General features: G+C 39.6%; 1 protein-coding gene and 1 long non-coding RNA gene across 2 annotated transcripts in view; one reads left to right on the forward strand and one right to left on the reverse strand.

Annotated features, from left to right (window-relative positions):
- The window catches only part of LOC121690195 (protein NLRC5-like), a 240402-nt gene that overhangs the window by 42604 nt on the left and 179077 nt on the right, over nt 1–18721 (forward strand). The gene's annotated exons all lie outside the window — the stretch shown is intronic.
- On the reverse strand, nt 14579–18480 carry LOC121689790. Its single transcript, XR_006024870.1, has 4 exons — nt 18227–18480; nt 17207–17240; nt 15751–15816; nt 14579–15191 (listed from the first exon to the last, which is right to left on the reverse strand). It is a non-coding gene; the product is annotated as an uncharacterized LOC121689790 (long non-coding RNA).

Here is an 18721-nt window from a genome sequence, read left to right on the forward strand (position 1 = left end):
AGCAGTTGTGCTTAGAATTAAAACACACTAGTGGTGTCTGGTACTACTGTTGAAGGTCCTTAGGTCAACCCAAGCCAACTTGTGATGTCATCGTAATTGATTCGGCCGCCATATTGAATTTAATCAAAAACACGTACAAGTTTTCGCAGGTCACAAATTTCATCTGTTCTTCACCAAAATTGGTAGAGACCATCTTCAGACCATGCCTGATGAGTGCATTGCTTTCTGGAACAATTGACAGAAGCATTGACCTGTACCAGCCAATCGAAATTTGTAGGCGAAGCCGCCAAACAGGAAGTGATTTCATATCTCAGCAACGCTTTCATGTATCAAAACCAAATTTAGTACATGTACCTCAGACCCCATCGGGAGGACGCTCAAGAAATTTGGTGACATTTGACCTCTAGGGGGCACCGTAATTGACAGAAATGCATTTTGGCCAGTAGTTGCTGATGCGCATTATTTTGCAATGGAAGTCAATGGCAGCCCATAGAACCGTCTGGTAAAAAGTTATACAATTTTGCACACTAATTGGGGACAGTCCAATAATTCATTTCACCAAGTTTCATGCCGGCACCTCAAGCGCTCTAGCGCCACCAACAGGCCAAAGTTGGACTTGTGTTTACGGACGTAACTTTTGACCTGTTGACCCGATTGTCAAAAATGAGGTATCGTTGGAATTCTTGGACCAAACCGAGTTCAACGCACCTCATGAAGTCAATTTCCGCCATGACTGATTTTCCGCCATATTGGATTTTAGCGAAAGTGAAGCTAATTTTTTCACAGGTCACAAATTTTGTCCGATCAACACCAATCTTGACAGACATGATCTTCAGAACAAGCCTCACAAACGTTATCCCTTTTTCTTTTCAGATCTAAAACCGTACGCCCGAAACAGCCAATCGAAATCAGCTGTGAAGCCGCAATACAGGAAGTGACCTCATATCTCAGCAACCCTTTCATGTATCATAATCAAACTTAGTACATATACTCATGACCCAATCAGGAGGAAGTTAACAAAATTCGGTGACCTTTGACCTCTAGGAGGCAGTGCAATTAGCAAAAATGAATTTTGTCCTGTAGCTGTTAATGTGTTTGGAAGTAAAACTTAGTAGTGGTGTGTGGTAATACTGTGGGAGGTCTTTAGGCCGACACATGCCTACTTGTGATGTCAAGATAATCGATCCGGCAGCCATTTTGGATTTCATCAAAAACAGTCAAACATATTCACAGGTCATAATTTTGTCTTTATCCTTACCAAATTTGGCCCAGACATTGTTCAGTCCATGCGTTATACATGCATTACTTTCTGGAGCAATTGTGCAAACTGTTCGCCCATAACAGCCACAAACAGGAAGTGAGCTCATATCTCAGCAACCATTTCATGTATCAAAACCAAACTGTATATGCACTCAGGACCCAATTAGGAGAAGGCTCAAGAATTCAAGGTGACCTTTGACTTATAGGGGGCACTGGAATTAGCAAAAATATAGTTCGGCATGTAACTGTTGATATATGTGGAATTAAAGCTTACAAATGGTGTCTTTTAATACTGTGGGAGTTCCTCAGGCCAGTACATGCCAACTTGTGATGTAAATATAATCAATCGTCATATTGGATGCCATCAAAAATTTCAGAGGTCGCAAATTTTGTCCGATCTTCACAAAACTTGGCTCATGGAAGTGAGGTCATATTTCTGCAACTTTTTCATTTATCAAAACCAATCTTAGTACATAGACTTCAAACCCCATTATGAGGATGCTCAAGAAATGACCTTTGACCTCTAGGGGGTGCTGCAGTTAGCAAAAATGTATGGAATTAAAACATAATAGTGCTGTCTGTTGGAGTTTTTAGGCTGACACATGCCAACTTGCGATGTCAATGTAATTGATCGGACAGCCTTTTTGGTTTTAATGAGAAACACAGATTCAATCATTTCCACAAATGTTGTCTGTTCTTGATTACATCTGGCACAGATAATTTGCAGCCCCAGCCGTAGAATAGCATTGAATAGCATTTCCCCATAAAAGCCAATCAGCAAAGCCGCCAAACACTCTGTGCATACAAATATACGCTATATAAATAAAAGTGACTTGACTTGACAAACAAGAGGTGAGCTGATATCTCTGCAATTCCATGTATCAATACCAAACTTACTATGTGGACTCAGGATCCGATTTTGAGAAGGCACAAGACATTTGGTGACCTTATACCTGTAGGGTGCACTGTAATTAGTAAAACTGCATTTTGGCTTTTAAGTGTTGAAGTGTTTGGATTTAAGACTTACTGGCTGTGTGTTCATATTGAAAAAGGTCCTTTGGCTGACATGTGCCAACTTTTGATGTCAACGTAATTTTGTTTGATAACAGTTTATGTATAAGGATGTAAAACTTGACACGTTTAAGTTTATTCATTTCAAAAAGTCACTTAGTAATAAGTCTTTTTCACTCAAGAAAAATAAGGCAAAACACATTTGTACTTAATTAATCACACTTTGATTAGCATAGCCATTGTTATTTAATTCAATATTTCACATGTGTGTTTAGATGGTTACCTTTCAGGCTATTTATGGACTGAAAGTCATTACTGCAGTCATTTATAATCTGCTACAACTCTGTGGTAGACTAAACAATCTTTAAACGTGTCCTTTTCCTCATGTCATTCTCATGATATCTTTTTTATTCTATTGCATAACATATATAAACATGTTAACATATTTTCAGAATTATTCTGTTTTTTTATCAAAACATTATTGACAATGAGTGTCATAATTGAAGAATTAGAAGTTACATGATGTCATGCAAACAAATACCCTGAAACTAACCTGCTGGATGTAAGACATTTCTTTTAGAATTATTGTGTCAAATGTAATGTAAGGAATAGAAAGTTCCACACAAAACAATGAAACAAAAAGTAAACATGCCCAAAATTGTAAAAAAATAAAATAAAAAATAAGACTGACAAAATGCATAAACATATATAAATACTTGACATCCCAAGGGCAAAACATAAAGTTGTTAAAGCCCCAATTACTTACATTTGCCTTGTACTACTAAATGGTCCTATAATAATCTACAGCACAGAGTCAATCTTCTTAACTGGGCTTGTCAGCCCTTAGTAAGTACTGTAGATGGCCTCATCTACAGCTCATTGCTCTTTGTAATGTTGTCCTGTAGTGCTGTTGTAGATTGCCAAGATCAGCTATGAGCATCAGCAGGTCCCAAGACTGGTGAGGGTCTGTGAACCTCAACAGGCTCTCTGACTGTTACAGTTTACTACTGTTGGTTGCAAGACTGGTAGAGATCCATGAACCTCAACAGGTACTCTGACAAGTAAAAGTCCCTCTGCAACACCACAACCACCAATGGAAAAGGAGGACGAGTCTCAGCAGGCTCTCCATCTGGTAGAGGTGGTTCGATAGGCTGTGTGGCTTGTGAATGTCCATGAGCCTCAACAGTGCTGGTGTGTCCCATGAAACAGACGCATGGACAAGTTCTGTGCATACCTGTGGCAGTGGCCAGACCACAGCTCTGAAGCATCTTTGGGCAAACACTATCTGTAAGGTAATTTTAGAGCAGATGTAAATTTACAATAAAAGTCCTACATTCTTTCGTTCCACAGGTGTAAGAAAGCAAAATGTCTATTCATTAACAATGTATAAAATATACATCCTACTAAAATATGCATTAACATTTAGATTGCATCTTTTGGGAAAAGAAATGCATGAATACTCACATAACCTGATAAGATCTTGATAGGCTGCATTGCTGGTGGATATCCGTGATCCTCAGTAGGCCCTGTGATTGGTGCAGGTACCTCGCAAGGCTGCATTCCTGGAGGATGTCCGTGATCCTCAGTAGGCCCTGTGCAGGTCACTCGGAAGGTTGCATGGCTGGCAGATGTCCGCCATCCGCAGCAGGCTCTGTGACTGGTGCAGGTCACTCAGAAGGCCACAATGCTGGCGGATGTCCGTGATCCGCAGCAGGACTGGTGCAGATCACTCGGAAGGTTGCATGGCTGGCAGATGTCCGTCATCCGCAGCAGGCTCTGTGTCTGGTGCAGGTCACTTGGAAGGCTGTGAGGCTGGTGGATGTCCGTGATCATCAGCAGGCCCTGTGTCTGATGCAGGTCACTCGAAAGGCTGCGTTGCTGGCAGATGTCCGTGATCCGCAGCAGGACTGGTGCAGGTCACTCGAAAGGCTGCGTTGCTGGGTCTGGGCCAACATTTTCTGTATGGTTATTTGGGAGCAGATGTACATTTACATTAAAAGTCTACATGCTATTATTACACAGGTGAAATAAAGCAACATGTCTTTTTCTTAAAGTTTATATCCTGTCAAATATGCATGAATCAGAATTAGGATGCCTGTCTTTGAAAAAATATACAGTAAAATGTACAGCTAAATATAATGGGTACTTACATAATGTCAGAAGATCTGATGACATCATTTTTGACTCCACACCTCTGAAGTGGTTGGTTCAGTTTTGTCTTACAAAGTAAGACTTCTTGCACTCCATATTAAGTCCATTGTTTTGTGGTGGTTAATTGTACAGATCCAGAAGTGAAATTTAGCAATATGTTAGTGAACAGATTCCATATATCCCATTATGGAATGAAATTCATAGAGCATCAGTAACTCTTCTGATATAATATCAATAACTCTTCCTTCTTTGTAATTATCCATGCCAAAATTTCCCAATAATTGACAATAATATAACAAAACAAAACAAAACAAAATAACAAAATAAAAATAGTTCATTCAATATCAACAAAGTAACATGTTACACACTATCTGAATTACAGTCCTTGGTGTGGTAACAAAATACTTATAGTACAGTCGCAGCTAAAACAAATCAGTGCATACAAAAAAACAGCCTAATACAAAATCAGGCCCAAATGAAAAACAAACAACACATCTCACCGGCAGAAAAAATAAAACTTAAACCATTAAATATGTCTTATTTCAAGTAGTTGTACAGGACTAGTGGCTGAAATTGTCCTGGGTTGATTATGTAGCCAACTGAATTGTCTTCACCCAGTCTAAGACTTAGAAACAAAAATAAACTTTTTTCTCTGAATTCATGTCAAAACATAGCATTTTTACATAAACAAATAATTATCTAAAGTCTGTCAATATATTGTAAATGAAATGATCAACTGATGCATATTTGAACTACTTTAACAATGCAATTTAGTTTGATTCACCATGTGTATTACACCCTGTTTACAAAACTGCATACCAAGTGGACAGTGCTGTAAATGACTGCTAACATGTATTTTCATCACTCAGACAAAAATGGTGAGGTGTTTTCCTAATACTATGTAAAGCAACCTTGGGTTTGAGAAAGGTGCTATATAAAATAAACATATTAGTATTATTATTCAGTTCAATTGGTATAAAAGATACACAGTGCTAAGATGCCACTTGTCAGTCTCGTAGACATAGAAATCACTGCTAAAAATGGCTGTGTAGTCCGACACAGGAATAATGGCTGTTGCTGCTGTTTTTTTTAATCCAAATGGTGTTCTTCTGAATGTGTCCTCTGAATTTGACTCCTTTACACATCACCTGTCTCCAGCAAGCATGTTTAGTCACATGCTTGTCTCAGCAGACTGCATTGCTGTCCATGGCTTTCATGTCCTTCAACTGCCCTGGTGCTGGTGGCAACTCCACCAACCAGAATGTCCTTGGAGATTCTGCCCTTTTCCAAGAAATAGTGGTGTTGCAGCAAAATGAGGCTGGGTCTCTGACCTGTGTCAGCTTAAAGGCAACAAAACTGATCCCACAGTAAATTACAGAGTTTGTAATCAGCACTATCTCAAGTGATCTTGTACATATATGGTATCACTTTACTGTACCAAAGCATTTGTCAGTATGACACCAATAAGGGTGAAGCAGGAACACTTTTTGTGTCACGCAACTGTATATGTTGAAAACTGTAGCTTAGCTGCAAATTGGTGGTGATTTGGACACCTTCGATATGCATGATAAACAGCAATGGTATGACTGTCCACTTGGTATAATTCCATAATTCATAAAAATGAACAAAAAAGTTCCCTGTATGGGGGCCATTTTCCAAAAGAAGTTGCACTGAACATTGGTTTTCTTTGTTTTCACCATTCTTACATAGTCTTGAGACAATTCATTCAAACACAATTCATTATTTCACTTTATTTAAGATTTAAGATGCTATAGGTTGTTGTTCTTTAACTCAGTGTTGCAATAATAATACCAGTCTTCAACTGACTGTAATATCTGTGTAAAATAATATGGTTAATTTTATTTGACTGTTATCAATTTTATTTGTATACTAAAATTGAACAGCTGTGTTTGCTGTTATTGACTGTTATCGCCTTAACTGTAATTCACTGATAATGTTAAGGTTTTACAATAACGTTAAAGATAAAATCATTCAATACGCTATACAGTGCTATATCTGGCCATTCATTAAAACTTTAATTTGGATTCTTTTTAGCATTTAAAGCATTACACATAACTTGGTGCAATGGTGGTGTAATGCCACCAAAATTAAATAATTAGACAAACATTAACAAGACATAGTCTCTTTAGACAATTAAGGAATGATCCGCTGACTTTAAAGAAGCCCTATACAGGTCTGGTTATTCCTTCGCTGTTTCTGGGTTTTCATCTGATTTGGGCTCGCATTTTTCACAACATAGCTCCCCCTGCAGCTTTGGTAGCAAGTGACTGCTACGCTAAACCCCCACTAGCTAGCGAGCTAAGAATCCAAGCTAAACTGAAGTTCACCCAAGGGTAGGCCACTTACAATTTCAACAGCAACAAAGCGAAGTCGGAGTCCGTTTTGCAGTCTTCTTAGAAACTACAATCTGACTACATTTTCGAGGCGCGATTGGATACTTCCACTGAGTTACATCTGGATGTGTTCCGACCGCGACCAGAAAGTTGCATATTCGTTTTTTCCGCGGAGAAGCACTAGGGGGAGAAGAAGCACCCACCAAACGACCCAAAAGGTGTTGTAGAACCATCAGAACGACTCTCAACCTGCATAATTGAGGTCATTTTTGCTAAAATTGTTGCATAGGGCTTCTTTAAAAAAAAAAGTTGTCTAGATAATAAATCAACTGTATAGCTTCCTGATATTTACATATTCATCTGTATATCTTTACCGTTATTTGCAACTTCTTTTGGAAAATGGCCCCCATACCCCTCCCATGCCTTGCAAGGACCGTCCAGTGTTATGCTCTCTCCTTGCCACCACCCACCCACCCAAACCCCACTTAGCGGACGGAATATGATGTGAACTCATAATGACGTCATGTGTAACATAGCCAGAATATAAATGCCTACCTATTCAAAGACAAATATCATTAATCACAGAAAACATTACAACAGTGAGATCAGTATCGCTTCATGAAAACTGTAGTATGTCTGCACAACTTCAACAACAACATCTTCTGTGCCTTTAATGTAGACATGATCTATTAATGTACCTTTTTCAGTTGTAGCTGCTTGCACGTGCTGATTGTATCCATGCCGTTCCAGTAACTTGAGAATTGTAGAAGATACGAATATGTCCTCATTGAAGTCTCCCATGATGAGCTTTCTCCCTGTATGCTTCTCAAGTTCAAAGATGACCTGTAATAACTGTTCTCGAAACATGTCAATCTTATAAGAGCTGGGCCTGTACAACACAGCAGCAGTCAAATTTGCATGAGGTATTTCAAAATACAGACATTCCAAATTGCATCTTTCTGGAATTGACACCTGCACATCAATGTTTTCTGAACAATACAGACCAACTCCACCTCTTTGTTGTTGTTTCAGCGCTGCAAAGACTGGCTCGGAGTCATCGTAACAGTTTCCTCTCGGATTGTGTTTGAAGACGTATCCTGGAAGTTGTGGCTCTTCTTCAGTGTCTACATTCAGCCACGTCTCTGTTAAGCAAATACAATCAGCGTTCATGAGGGCTTTGTGGGATTGAACATCCTGAATGTGAGCATTCAGACTCTGTACATTGTGAAGTGCTACTGTGCACACAGGGTTCATGTTGGATGAAACAGACATTCCAAAGTTAAATTCAGGCAAGCTTTTCATAGCCGAATCTACTTTGTTATCACAAAATATGGCAGATTCTTTGAAGTCCTCAATTATCAGCCCACCGAGAGTTCTCACGCGACTCAACGCAACATATGCTTGCCCTGGAGCAAAGATCTTCTTGAGTGATACAACAGCCCTTTCAACAGTAAGCCCTTGACATTTATGTACAGTTACTGACCAGGCCAGGCTGATTGGCAGTTGCCTTCGTACTCCACCATTATTAGCCACTTGTTCCTCTTGCACTTCCACTATCGTTGAGCGCTCGGAAACCCTTTTTGCTTTTGACCTCTGGATCTTTCCTACATTAGGATCTTCAAACTCCACATGGATAGCTGCAGGCATGTCATCGTCTTGTTGACTTTGAATGATTTCCACGACTGTGCCACATGCTCCGTTGACAAGGCCATCAGACACATCTATGTTTTTCTTCAACATCACCCTTGCTCCAATACCCAACGAAACACATTTAGGCAAGCAAGAGTTGAAAACTTTTGTGTGAAAGCCAACTTTCCTTTCCATTCTTCCAGTTTTGGGATTTCGAACAAAGTCTTGAGCACGTATGCTGATTGCGTCTGGGCAAATCTCTTGCAGTCTCTTCACGTTATATTCATCAACCTCCGCATTTGTAGCATATACATGAATGTCTTCAGATTCCTCGCCAGTTTCACGCTGCTTCAATGTGAGAACATCACGGTCAATGAGAGGTTCGTTCTTTTTACGGACTCTGAGACGATTAAGCATTTCCGCAAATGCTGCATTTTCTTGTCTAACAACTTTAGTCAGTTCTGCAACCTCAAAGTTGTTGTCCCACAGGTTGGCTCCTTTGTTTTCAGCAAAAAGAGGCGTGCCTTTCACAGGCTTGAGTTGAAAAAAATCACCCACACAAATCAGGGACACTTTTGCAAACAAGGAATAATCACCAGTCTGCTTGATTTGACGCAGTCTACCATGAATGTAGGCCAAAATACGGTGGTCGACCATGGACACTTCATCAATGATCAGAATTTGCAAGCTGCCCATTTTGGTTCGCAAAGAATTGACTTTCTCATCACCTAGTGGTTGGTATGGTAGTTTGGCATTTGCACCAATGGAGAATGTATTGTGAATTGTTGCAGCGCCAATGTTATATGCAGCCACACCTGTAGGTGCTGTTAGAAGCACAGTGAGATCCTCAGGATTTTCAGCAATCTGTGACAACAGCCTGGTAGATTCGTAATGTATCGCTTTGATTAAATGGCTTTTCCCTGTTCCTGCTCCACCAGTAATGAATAATCGCAACGGTTCAGGATTTTGTCCAAACAGTTTCTGCAAACACCACTTACGAACAGCATAGAGTATGGCAGACTGTTCTTCATTTAATGACCGTAATAAATGCAATGCATCCTCTCTGGGCATTGACACATGATTTGTTTCCAAAGTGCATGTAGTCTGTGGGTTTGCTGTCAGGTCAGGAATGAGTTTGTCATCATCATCACCTTCATCATCTACAACTTTTTCTTTCATCAGATCCAAACAACGAAGACGCTCCCTTTCTGTTTCAGGACATATCTGAGCCCAGGCATCTTGTAAATCAATGTTGTCTTCCAGCAACTGTTTAGCTCTGTCAATCTCATCACTTTCTTTTTCAAATAAAGCTTTGTTGGTATCCACAATCGACTGAACTCTTTGAACATCAACGCCACATTTCACTGCACCATTTTTATAGAAATGTTCATATGTATCAAACTGGGGCGGTTTGAGGTGACAGTCTTCATAGTAAGGCAGAAACAGTTGCAGCAACGAATGGAAGTACTTTTCCGGGTTTTTTGTGGGAGAAAATCTGGGATATCTCACGACAGCAGGTTCAGTTCGGGTCCTTCGTTTCACAAAGCCACAGTTGTTGTTGAGCTGTATTATGTCATGTGAATCTCTTTCAGTCGGAACCTGTGACTTTGATAGAACTCTGTATTCAGAACAAAAACTGGCCAGGCATAAATCCTCAAATTGTGCATTCTGGGGTCTGCTCTTATACCTCTCAATCACATTGGTCATCCAAATGCTGCTTTCGTCATTACAGTCTTGGAATTGGGCTTTAGTTTGGAGGACGTGCAATGGTAAACTCATCCTAACAGGATTATCACCAACGGGAATGAACTGTACGTCACGGGAGCATTCTTTCAAGTGCATGTGTGTTAATCGATACACTGCCTCTTGGGCTGAAACTTCTCTGTTGTGTAGGTATACACTTCCAAGCTGTTTGAATGCTGCTTTTGCATCAAGGTTGCCATTCATTGACTCATCTTGGGCACGTTGTAAGAGCAAACCCATTTCTTGTTCTGCTTTTGTAATGTACGACAGTATGTAAACCACAACAGAAAAGGCATCTGTGACATACTGGATATCCATATTGCCTTGCCAAGCACGGAGTAAGTCTTTGTTGTACTGGTTCACCCAAATGTCTCCAGGATTTCGTTTCAGGACAATGCTTTTCTTTTTGGAACATATATTGTACGCCTTTTCAAACAAACCTTGATCTATCCCAAGAGACTCAAAAAATGCATCAGTTGTGTCAAAATTCATGTCAGGCATGGTCAATGCAGTTTTTACATTCTTCATGATGGCACTAGCACCTGTATTGTCATCAGCATTGCCATTCAAATCCTCACAGTTCCCACCTCTTGTGATAAAAGTACGGCTTGATGGTGGTCGTGGGAAATTGAACCTGCACACTGTGTTTTTCTTGCGGCAAGTCTTAGAGTGTCTTGTGCTGTGCCTCTGTACGCTGCTCACAACCTCGTTAAGCTCTGCATCAGTTTCTGGTGGAATCTCACAGGTGATGTATGTATCTATGAACTGTGCCACTTCATCATCACTCTCTCTATCAATCTTGGGAGCATTTTCAATCCAAAAAAGACAGTGGACATGAGGAGAACCACGCTGTTGGAATTCAACACGATAAAAGTAGTCTTTTATTCTCCCTATGGGTTCTGCCGGCGACATGATTACATCACGGAGAAAGCAATGCCATCGGTGATCAAACATTCTTGCCGCTGTGACAGGGTTTCGACGTATGAGTCCACATTTGTCAGACCAGTCAAGATCGTCAACAGACATTTGTTTACCTTCTATTCTTAGAATAGAGTTCAGCATTTCAGGCCATCTCAAATCTGCAGAGCTAAAAGATGCAAAGAACGTGGGTATGGAGAGTTGTCTTATCATGGCAAATAAATCTTTCTGAACTGACATCCAGTATGGAGGCGTGCCACGAATTCCTCGTAAGAACTTGTATCCTTCGTCATTGCGCAATATTTTACTCAACGACTCTGAGTTCAACAACATGTCTGGTGATGCGTCTTTCAGAGAGGAGTTACCACCACCTTTGCGTAATGCCACTGATACACCAGATACAACTTGATGCACCTCTGATATGTATTGTGCGTAAAAAATGAAGTCAGTGTTCTGTGCAAAACGCCCATCTGCATTCAGAATGCGTGTATTCAGGTACCGTGACAGAGTTATTTTGGACTCTCTTTCATCATGGAATGTAGGTCCACCAGATGGATACAAAGCAGGGAAACATTTTGCCTCGTTTGTTTTATCGGAGAGCAACCTCACTGGACTGTTACCTTCACCTGGTGCCACATTAAGTATGTCCTGAAAATTCTGATCAATGATCTCTGAACCCAGATCGACAGGTTGTAATGATGTATCTGACAAAAGTCCATTCTGGTCTTTGATATAAGTCACATCTTCCTCTGCTTGCTCTTCAGGAACATTTTCATCATCACTGTTATCAGGTGTTTCCTGTCTGGTACTTTCCTCATGTTGGTCAGTGCCATTCAGAGAGTTTACCCATTCGTCATTCATAGTCACATCACCGTACCATTTATTGTTTGCCATCAAATACCTCAGTGCATTTCTGACACGATCAGTGTGGACATACATGTATTCATAATGACCTTTATATGTCAACTTGCGTTTCAGTTTCACTCTTATCATCTTGTCGTCACATTCATTTCTTGGGAGTATATTTGTCACATTTGCGTTATTAACAGGAACAGAGACACAAGGACCATGACAAGCTCTCTGACGGCCTCGAGGCAAACACAACAGCTTCATGAAGGGAATGTGACGTGCAATGAGATGTTGTTCTAAAGAGTTGAGACATTTAAGCTCTGGTGGAATTTCATTCAAATGCATGTTGTTTGTAACACTCTCCTCTGGCAGTTTTCCTCCAAGTATTTTTCGGTGACATGTATGGCAAATCCATAACTTGCTTGATGGACTATCACACAAATGGCATCCTTGCTCACATTGGACATCACACACGTGTAAATATTGCAATGTTATGCATCTATTAGCCAATGCAGCCACTTCTGCTCCTTTGCTTTCATAGCCATGTCTCTTACACTCAACCACTTGCTTCCTGAAGAGTAAACGGTGACACACTGAGCATACATATTCAGGACCACGACTGACCTCCTGATGAAAATGACCAATAGCTAGATCAATGTCTTCCTGTTTCTTCTGCCATGTTGAATAACTCTCACGACTTCTTTTGATTTTATTTACACGGATATTTTCATTTTCTTGGTACTTCTTCTTGTTATGCTTGTTCATTTCATTCTGGAATCCGATGTTTTTCTTGTATTTAATACGACTGTAATCACGGACAAGAGTCTGAAAGTTCCTGTTCGTTTTGTATTTGGTTTTAGAGTAATCACGGACAGCATTCTGATGTTTCTGGTGTCTCTTGTATTTGTCCTTAGAATACTCTCGTACCTTTACTTGAAAATCTGTATTTTCCTTATATCTCTTTTGAAAATAGACACTTCGTAATGTCTGAAATTTTGGATTGATTTTATATTTTCTCTGAAAACGCTTAAGCACGAATTTCCTAAAGTCTGGATTTGTTCTGTATTTCTTCAGAAAATAGTCACGAGAGCACTGACGCTTAGTTTGTTTGGCAAGGTCATCATTCTGGTACTTATGTTTGTCATGCTGAAGTTTTCTCTGTCTGTAATCATTATCATTCTGATATCGTTGGCGCTCTTTCTTTGCTTTCACATTTTCTGATTCATCTTTCAACTTTCTTTTTCGTTGTGGCCTCAAGTTGTCATCAATCTTGACTGGCTGGCATGTTCCTGCACAAGGCCTTCCTGCATCTTTGTGTTGTACACATTCAACAACTTCATAATGATTACCAGTGTGATTTAAATAGACGCAATTCTCCCTACATGTCTGAGAGTCTATAGGTCTGTGCATATTCCATCTTTCATCATTGAAAGTAAATATAGTTGTTTGCATTAAGTCAGCAGCAGCAAAAATATCAATCTCTTTTGCCCATGAACCACAGTAGTAGATTCTTGATTTAGTCACATAGTCCTGCACAGATGTGTATTCATCCCTCAGATATGTTTCAAATCTGGTGCTGTTTCTCTGAAGGTGTTTCACGACAGCCCGTCTTATTTTCAAATGCTTGTCTTCATTGTGACAAATGCTAAAGGCTAGGCTACGGTAAAAGCAATTCCCGTCAGGTTTTATGCTTCTTATCTTACAGGGACATCCCATGTCGTCGAGATCAGTGGTTGCCATTAGGTCTAAATCAACATTTTCATTTTGAAGATCTAAACATGTGCACAGTGCATCCTGGTCATGACGAGTTAACGGTTTAAAAACCTGTTTGTGAAATCTTACATCACTTATAATGACATCATCAGTTGCCTGCAGATTACGCTTTAAAGACTGTTTGTGTGTTTCTACATTGACAAGAATGACATCGTTTGTTGTTGTACTTTCATTGAATGACTGCTCCTGTTTGGTCTCTGGTTTCTTTACATTACACTCACAGCTTCTGTTTTCGTCCTTTGATGCACGATCTCTGTTCAGAGTTACACCAACTTCATGTACATACAGAGGTCTGCAAACGTTTTGTTTAACATCCTTACCAGGCACTCCTTTCAAAACATCACAGTAGAGTGTTCTTCTGCTTACATTGGAACGGGCATTTGTGTCTCGTTTTGTCTGCAACTGTTCTGTGCAATTTGTGGCATTTCCTACAACCTTTGGTGGCTTATGCAACCCACTTACAAATTCCTGCCGTTGGTACACTTTAGGCTTACCCTTCACAGCATCACTGTAGAGCAGACAGCAATTCGCAGAGCTGGTTGAGTCAGTCATCTGGGCGGTTGCATGAGTTACTACTGTGACTCCAGTTACCTCAAACCGTGGTGCGCTTACGTCAAAAGATCGTGCAAAATCATACACATATGTGCACAGAGCCTGTACAGAGCTGAAGTATGCAACACAACTTGTCCTCTCACCTTTCTGGTTGACGTTCCCGTTTGCATGTGAATCAACAAAGGCAAACCTTGGTCCTACATTCACTATAGCACATGTATTAGCACAAATGGTTAACAAACAAGCATCATTGCTAAACAGTGCCCGCTGCAGTGCTACATCAAAAGGCATGGCAAAATCACGCAAAGCATGGTCATAGTCATCAACGTGAATCAATCCAGTGTAAGACTCGGCAAAGTTTATTACAAAATCACAATTCCACACTTCATATTGCCTTGGTAATTCAGACACAGCAATGTAACCCCTTCCATGGTCTCTTATTTTACCCTGTGCACTCATTGACCTGTAAAGAACAGTTCCCTTAATCAAAACATCATCAAGATCTCGAGTTTCCCAACGCCACACGTTCTTCATCTTGGACTTCAAAACAGCAGTCAGGCTGATGGCACCACACTGCTTGTTGCGCACATTTCCAAACCGTGAATCGCCTTGATGAAAAGAGCCCATCAGCACAGATCTCTCTGGGAAGTCAACAGATTCATTCAAAGAACAACAATCAGTAGCATTATTTTCTTTCACATTACTTGACAATGAGTTTACAACAGAGTCATGGCACATATTCAGAGAGTTGGTAGAGTTTGTTTGAGAGTTGGTAGAGTTTGCTTGTATTGCGTCCGAAGACTGTAACTGGCATTGTAACTGGCATTGTAACTGGCAGTCCGAAGACTGTATAGCGTCCGAAGACTGTGTGTGGGCTTTTTTACGAGGACGCCCAACCTCGTCACAGGAGACCAAGTCAACCTGCGCCACCGGGGACCTCTTGCTCGGCACCTGTAACACAGAAAACCCATCATAAGGTTACCAAGTCTAACATACCATACTTCTTTAATAATTCCATCATTAAAGCAACTAATATACATATACTTTCAGAACAGTAATGTAAATATATTTAGATCATAAATATTCAGCAACTTCTCAAAAGGAAATATGGCGAGTTTTCACATAGGTCTCCGTTTCTCAAGGTCACCGAGTACTGTTGGTATGAAACAAAATCAAAAACAATCAGTTTTTCCTAGCTCGAGTTGCTACAACCAGCAGCTACCGGTAAAAACAAACGTTTTCATTTTTTGTACCGACAATACTTGGTCACCTTGAGAAACGTAGATCTATGTAAGAACTCGCTGGATTTCTCCTTTAAATTAGACATGCAGCACATCCTTCATTAAAATCAAATACATTCAACATGTAAGCGGCATATTTCAAGCAAACATAAAAACTACTGTAAATAAGAATTGGGACAAACATATCAAATGTGTCCAACATTACATGTTTCCTATTAAACACACAATCATAATACATCAGGACATATAGTAAAGCTCAACAGCCTGACCTCAGTGGACCTCAAGTCAGCCTCTCTCTTCTTGGCCGCCCTGGACCGCTTGCTTGGACGCGGCATCTGCAAAACACACAGAAAACAGAAATCTCATACAGTTAGCACTAATACTTTCATCAGTTCTGATAAACAGGCAATAACAATGTACATATTTACATCATAAAGACTCTTTAACTTCTGAACTTAAGACAGGGCTCTACATTTAAAAAAAAAAAATCCAGGAGCACTTATGCGACCAAGTTAAAAGATTTAAGAGCACAGGAAAAAAATCTGGTTGCACAGTCGGTTCTGTACTTAACTTACACATAATGTAACATTGCACTGCAGCTAACAGTTAAACATGCCAGTACACCAATTGTGAAGAATAAAAATGACTGACATACCTGCCTACTTTATTTTCAATCCGTTCTATTTTTCTGCATTTTGTTAATGTAAAATATAATGCATTGGCGTAGCCCATTTGCATTTAGCCTGTATATCAAGTATCTTGCCAAATGTAGTTTATTTATTTGTGAATCCATCCGTAGCAAATCCAAATATGCCTATGGTGACCTCTGACTGCATACTGCCCACTACTACTAAAACCAGGACTAACGCCAATTTTCTCTTCCACAAAAACCAACATAGTCTAATCAAGGATATTTATATTTTTTTGAAATATTTGCTTTGATGGGGGCAGTAGGCAAATGTTACTTTCGTTTTGCACTTCCTACTAGGGTAGGCCACACTGCATTTATCAAAAGGGGTGATATGTAGCTTTATAGCTATTATTAATCTGCTAAACAAATTGACATCTGGAGGATTGTTACATACCACTAGGCCTACACACAAGTACCATGAAATGGAACCTATTGCACACATTTACAGCTACACCCTAGTTAGGCATACACATTCTTGACCTAAAGTACAAAGCATACGAGACAAGAATAAAACTAATCCAAGCTCAGGATGAGCAACTACGTGAGCATCTCTGTCCAAAGCCCAGCAACCCACTTCAACCTGCATCCCGGTATACAAATCAGACTATTAACCAAATGTTAGGATTAACTTACAATACAGCAGTAATGTTTCCCTCTACAACTCTTAAATCCTCCTTCCTTGCTTTCATATGCATGCCACACCACATTAATCCATAACCCAAATAATATCACACATCACCACTGAAAACTACTGCAGGAGTCCCTGCAGTGATTGTCATGACTTTCTACTCTGAGGCCATAGAAATTACTCTGAATCAGCGCATATCAGTGTAATATACTAGTTTTTCTGTCCAGAACTGTAAGGCATTTCAATGCCATACACAAGGCCAAGCACAGCTGTAATTATTCCAGATAAACATATGGCATATTTCTTACTAGCATTACGGTTTTACATTTTGCAGGCAATGCAGCATAAAAGTTTCAAAATTTCCCTAGAAGTTGTATATAAAAGCCCTGAAACATTTAACACTTACCTTCAATTAACTTGCTCAAAAAGGAATCCAAAATCTGGAAAACATTTAACATATATAGTTTATGAAACTTAGCATTTACAATTACATAGATATGTACTTTGAGCTTACAAACGAGTGATTTTGCTTGTAATTGTAAAAGAGTATTTTAGCCGTAACCTACGTATTCATAGCTATGATTTTAGCAGCCTCAGTCACATTCCACCCAAACAAGACCAATTTAACCTAGGATAACTTCACATCTTCTGTTTAAGATCAATTATATTACTTCATTTGTTAAGAATTGTACATAGTTACCTGCCTTTACACACGGTGTACATGAAACGGAGCCATACATTTGTTTAATGCTTAATCAACTCGTACGGGTTTGCTATGTTCTCCCTTCAGCTATAGCTGCTAGAAGTCTGTCTCTGATTTAGCAGAGAATGTCTAAACGGGCTCTGCTAACATTAAGGTTAACTTGCATTCCACACGGCTTTCAAGATCAGACATAACTCCAAAACTCAACCAAGGTTATAGTACCGAAAAACGTTTTCGTTTTAACGTTTAACACAGTTATTCAAAATGAGTTCAGTTAACGTTAACACAAAGTTAATTGCTCACAATCAAACGTGCCTAACGTTAGCCTGCATCATGGCGTGAAGCATCATGCCAGCATGATGTGAACTTAATTCGACGATACAACGTATTTCATGAGATAACGGCCAGTTCTCAACACATTGCCTGCTTCCGTAGGATAATATGTTTTATGTAACGTTAGGCTATTAGGCTATTAAAGTTCCTAATTCATTTTTACACAATCGCTACCTTTCCTGTCTGCCTAACTTTAACGTTAACGTTTGTCGTTCATAGTGTGACACTAAAACGTTAGCTGCTAACACATTTAACAAAGGTGGCTCTCCAGATACACCTCAGCTAGACATATTTTCATATTTTTGTGTGCCTATTCTGTTATAAGTAGCTCAAAATCAAATATACAGACATATCAATTCATTTTCTGGAGACGTTAACTTTGCGTCTTACCTCGACAGTTGTAGTCAGCTAAAAGAAAGATGGTAGATGTCACAGACGAGTTATTGGATGATACTCGTCACAATAAAAGTCCCTACTTCATTTGCCATTCTCGATATCAAAATATTTCCACACAGAACACAAAATACATTTGATGGAAAGGTTAGAGATTACAGGTGATAGGTTAAAAAACAAATATCACCATGAAACTTAACTACCATGAAACTTATTTACTATCATAAAAAACATCATTGTTGTATTGCAAGTTTTCTGAAATCCAAGGCCATAGTCATGATGTCTAGGCTACATTGGGGGGGACCAAATCTGTGGCGGGGTCAATAATATTATTAATATATTATATTAATATATTATTATTGCAAAAATATGATTAAAAATCACAAACAAGTCGTTAGTTAGGTCAGTCAATTAGGTTATTCCAAACTTTTGACGGACATAGGCATGGCATGGATGGATTATGAACCCCTGGACACAGCTTAGACTCATAGG

This window comes from Alosa sapidissima, chromosome 18, assembly GCF_018492685.1.
Source record: "Alosa sapidissima isolate fAloSap1 chromosome 18, fAloSap1.pri, whole genome shotgun sequence".
Taxonomy (NCBI): Eukaryota; Metazoa; Chordata; class Actinopteri; order Clupeiformes; family Clupeidae; genus Alosa; species Alosa sapidissima.